The sequence below is a fragment of the Ursus americanus genome, chromosome 4, assembly GCF_024610735.1.
Source record: "Ursus americanus isolate L20-20 chromosome 4, mUrsAme1.1.p, whole genome shotgun sequence".
Classification (NCBI taxonomy): Eukaryota; Metazoa; Chordata; class Mammalia; order Carnivora; family Ursidae; genus Ursus; species Ursus americanus.
In genome coordinates this window covers 38,988,750-38,994,079 of record NC_142130.1, presented here as the reverse complement: position 1 = coordinate 38,994,079, position 5,330 = coordinate 38,988,750, and the positions used below count along the sequence as shown (strand labels likewise).

Sequence of the window (5,330 nt, the reverse complement as noted above, 5' to 3'; positions counted from 1 at the left end):
CCTCTCCTTGTGCACTCTCCTGCTTCCTGACTAATGCTCCTTGAGTTCATATCAAAAATTAATTAGCTGCACCCAAATTCTTGTTTTAGGTTCTGCTTTGAAGGGAAACTCAAACTAAGAGATTAACATATAGAAATACTATATTGATTTTTTTGTCTATTGATTAATTTCCAACAATTTTACCAAATTCTCTCATTTATTCTAATAGATTGGAATAGATCTTGGATTGTCTATGAACTTAGTTACACTGTCTCTGAATAATAAGAATGCAGTTATTCCTTTCAAAATCTTACTTTTCTTACATGTTATTTCTTGTCCCATTACAAAGGCTTGAACTTGCAATACTGTGTTAAGAGGAATAATATCAGGTACCTTTAAATTCTTTTTGACTTTATAAAGAATGCTTCTGTACTCAGTTGTGCATATTTCCTGTAGGTTTTTGATAGAGACACTATATGAAGGTGAAGAAGTTTTCTTCTATTATGAATGAGTGTTAAATGAAGTTGAATGCTTTTCCCTGAATCTACTCATAAAATATTTTTTTCCTCTTTAAATCAGTGTTTTATAACATGAAACTGTTTTTGCATTTCTGAGAACAATACTATTTGCCAGGTTCTTTATCCAGTTTTGATATCATTTCTGCTTAGCCTCCAAAATGCATTGGAAAATGTTTCCTATTTAGCTTTTCTGTGTAAAACTGAATGTAAGATAGGTAATAATTTCACTAAAAGTTTGATAAACACTTGTAAAATTGTTAGTCTGGGGATAAGTTGTTAGTATACTTTGAGAAATGAATAATAATTATAAATTTACTTCAGTTTCAATTGCTTTTTAAATTAGTAAAATTTATTCTTCTGGGAATTGTCCATATTATCTATGTTTTAAACATTAGTATTAAAGAGTTTATATTATCTCTTGTGATTTTAAACCTCTCTATACACCTTGTTATACTATTAATTCCTAATACATATTATTAGTTTATTTTTTTCCTCTAATTATATTATCAGATGACTATTTCACTTGTCTTTTTTTTTTTTAAAGATTTTATTTATTCACTTGAGAGAGAGACAGAGGGAGAGAGAGAGAGACAGAGAGAGAGAGAATGAGCAGGGGGGAGAGGCAGAAGGAGAAGCAGACTCCCTGTTAAGCCGGAAGCCCAAAGTGGAGCTTGACGTGGGGCTTGATCCCAGGACCCAGAGATCATGACCCAAGCCGAAGGCAGACACTTAACCATCTGAGATCACTTGTGTTTTGTTTTTTTAATTTTTTATTAACCGGCCTTTGACTTTGGTTGATTCATTCTTGTGTTTTTTTGGTTTTGTTTTTCTTGGTAATGTTTTCTATTTCAACAATCCTTACTCTTCTTACTTCTTTCTTTCATACTATTTGTTTCGGGTTTACTTGGTTATTACATTTTACAGATTTATTGAGATATGCTTGACACAAAATAAGTTGGACACATCTTAAATTTACAATTTGTGTAAGTTTTAACATACTTATACACCTGTGAAACAATCAGCATAATTAAGGTAGTGAACATTTCTGTCACCCTAAGGGGTTACTCATACTCTTTTGTAATGCATCCATTACTCTTTCTTCTATTGCATAATCTCCAGACAATCACTGGTATGTGTCCCATCAATACAGAGTATTGTTCATTTCTAGAATTTTATATAAGTTAAAACAGAGTATGTGCTTTTTTTGGCCTGGTTTCTTTCACTAAGCATACTTCTTTTGGAATTCATCTATTTTGAGGCATGTGACAGTAGTTTGTTCTTCTTATTGCTGAATACTGTTGTACAGATTATACAAATTGGTTAATCCATTCAATATTAAAGGATTTTGGATTGCCTTCAGTTTCTATTACAAATAAAGTAACTAGAAAGATCAGTGTATTGGCTATTTCTCTTAAATACCTCTGAATGGAATGGCTATTTCATATGGAAAATCTATGTTTAAATTTTTATGAAAATGCCAAACTGTTTTCCAAAATAGTACTGTTTGACATTTCCACAACTGCTACATGAGAATGCCTGTTGCTGTGATTCCTTGCTAAAACTTGGTAGCAACAACCTTTTCGAATTTATGTTTTCCAGGGTATGCAGAGTTATCTCATTGTGATTTTCATTTGCATCGTCCTAATGATGTTAAGCATCTTCTCACGTACTTCCTTTCTATCTATATGTTTTCTTTGGATAAGTGTCTATTAAAATATTTTGCCCATTTTGTTGTTTCTCTTACTATTACTGCATTTTAAGTGTTCTTTATGTATTCCAGACACAAGTCCATTTTAGATATGTTTTGTAAATATGTTTTCACAGTCTATGGTTGTTCTTTTTGATTTCTTAAATTTCTTTTGAAAAGCATTATTTCATTTTAATGAAAATGGATTTTTATAGCACATTCTTTTCATCTCTCACCTAAAAATCTTTACCAAACTCAATGTCATTTAGATCTTACATTTAGATCTGTGATCCACATTAATACATTAAGTGTGAGGTAAGAGTTGTTTTCTCTCTTTTTTTTTTTTTTTTTGCATTTTTATATCCAGCACCATTTCATGAAAAAATTGTCTTTTCCTCATTGAATTGCCTTAACCCCATTATCAAAATCATATGACTGCAGACAAACCAACATGGCGCACGCAGCCTGTGGGTGTCTGGTTGGAGGCCTGTGGTGTACACTGGAGTGGAGAAGGCAAGGAGTTCCGAGTCAACCCCCTCAGCCCATCCATGGACTCATTTTAATTTTCCCAATCACCCCATGAGTTGTATAACTTTGGCTTTCAAGATCCTCTTCCCACCAACCCTCCACACAAAAAGCCAAAAAAGAACTGTGCCTATTCTGAGAACAGCATCATTGGCCTGACATAAGACAATTCAGCCGTTGGTTAGAAACAGATCTGCTTCATGAGCACTACCTCCTCCAGAAAAAAAAAAAAAAAAAAAAAAAAGGCCTGTTCTGTCATCCAAGAAAGTAATAAGACCGTGGTCACCTGCCTTGTTTTCTTGCCAGGGTCACAAGAGGAACTCTACAGTGGCCCCTGTGAGATGGCTGAGCAATGGTTCTGTGTGGACTATGCCAAGCATGGCATGGCCGGTTGAAAAAAAAAATTCAAGGAAAAGATTGTGAAGAGTGTATGCCAGATCAGCAAAGTGGTATCCACCCTTTCTTGGGGTCCAGAGGTGATATGAAAGAGTGGTAGCATATTAAATGCATGTTTGAGAAACTGGAGTGGGCCCGGGCCACCACAAAAAATATTGAGGACCACACAGAGCTGGAAAGCTGAGAAGAGCTGGAAGATAATGAGAAGGAACAGATAAGCCAGCACATTGCTGATCTGTTTTCTAAGGCAACAAGCACACCAAAAAAGAAAGCCATTGTCCAGGCTAAGCTAATACCTACTGGCCAGGTGACATCTCCAATGAAAGATGCCTCATTTGTCACCAACATCAATCCCCAGAAATTTTTTGGCTTTTCAGTCAAGTCCAACAATTCTGGGGAAGCCTGCTCCAGCCCTACCCCTAAGGCAAATCTGTCCTCAGCAAATGTGACCCCAAGCACAAGAATTGTCTGCTATGTGAGTTTTGGAAGGTATGTGCCATGGTGGCTGAAAATCCTGGCTATGACACAAAGACCCAGATCATCCAGGACTTCCTTTGGAAAGGTTCAGCAGGAGATAGTTTCCATAGTGATGTGTACCTAACAGTAAAGGTGCTGCTGCCAGGTATTATTAAAAGTGTTTACAACTTGAACAATAAGTAGATTGTGAAGCTTTTCAGCCACATTCTTAACTGCAACCCAGATGATATGGCATGAGACCTAGAGCAAAGTGAAGTGTCAGAGATAATCAGAGTCTTCTTTGAGCAGAGCAAGTCTTTCCCTCCAGGTGCCAAGAGCGTCCTTACCATCCAAGAGGTGGATGAATTGCTCCTTCAGCTCTCCAAGCTCACCAAAGAGGATGAGCAGCAATAGACCCTGCAGGACATTGCCTCCAGGTGCCCAGCCAATGACCCTAAGTGCATCGTCAGGTTGGTCAAACATGATCTGAAGATGAACTCGGATACAAAACATACATCAGATGCCCTTGATCCCAATGCCTATGAAGCCTTCAAAGCCTTGTGATACCTGCAGGACCTGGTGGGGGAGGTCCCCTGCAATGAGCAGGAGGTGGACCACATCAGAGATGAGCTCTGAGCTTCACTGATGATGCCAGTACAGCACATGCTGGCTGCAGCCTGCAAGTCCATTGAACATGAGATGAAGAAGTGTCCTAATGACATGTTCTCTGAGATCAAATATGATGGGGAGCGAGTCCAGGTGTATAAGAATGGGGACCACTTCAGCTACTTCAGTTGTAGACTCAAGCCTGTCCTGCTTCACAAGGTGGCCCACTTTAAGGGCTGAGTCCTCCAAATCTGAGGCTCACAGAGCTGATGGGACCTCCATCTGATTCCCTCATGGTACCCAGATTCATGATGATAAGGATTGGAAATCTGTCACTAACCTGCCCCAACTCAAGAAACTATACCAGGTGTCTAAGGAGAGGGCAGAATTCACCGTGGCAGTTGGAAAGGTGGGGAACTCCACTACAGGAGGCAGTAGTGGAGAGAATAAGGGTACCTTGGGGCCTGCTGGGTCTTGCAAGGCTCCCCAGAGCAGCCCTCCACCAGTGCCAAGAAGGCAGGAGGGAGGCTGAGTAGCCCCAACAGCAAAGGCAGCAACAAGCTGACAGCAAAACGATCCCTTGTGAAAATGAGAGAGAAGCAGAAGGCTCCCGATGAGACCCTGTGCCAAGCAAAGGTGCTGCTGGACATCTTCACTGGGGTGCAGCTCTACTTGACACCATCCACACCAGACTTCAGCTGTCTCAGATGTGCCTTTGTGGCATTCGATGGGGACCTGGTGCAGGAATTTGACATTGCCTCAGCCACACATGTACTGGGTAGCAGGGACAAGAACCCGGACGCTCAGCAGGTCTCTCCAGAGTGGATTTGGGGTTCTGGATGTAGAGGCTGGCAGCTCCCTGCTAGGACTGTGGCCCTCCCCCTTCCTCACAGGATTAGGAATGGGGGGTGGCCTTTCTTTGAGCAGTGCATCTTCCAGAACTCCACCAACTGTGCTTGATCTCTTCCTGGCCAGGAGTTAGTTGCTGTGGGTGCCATCAGTGAAGTCATTTTTTCTGCTGGTTTACATAGATCTTTCAGATCTGGGTGTTGGCTTGGTTGTCTTTTTGTTTTCTTCTAAAAGCTTTTTTTCCCCCTACAAATAAAATATCTTGCAGTTTGAAAAATCAAATGACTATATATGTTAGAGTCTATTTGGGGATT

At 39.6% G+C, this 5,330-nt stretch overlaps 1 pseudogene; it reads left to right on the top strand.

Annotated features, from left to right (window-relative positions):
* The first annotated feature begins 2,763 nt into the window (after positions 1-2,763).
* Positions 2,764-5,127, top strand: LOC123784240 (DNA ligase 3 pseudogene; annotated as a pseudogene).
* The last annotated feature ends 203 nt before the right edge of the window (positions 5,128-5,330 follow it).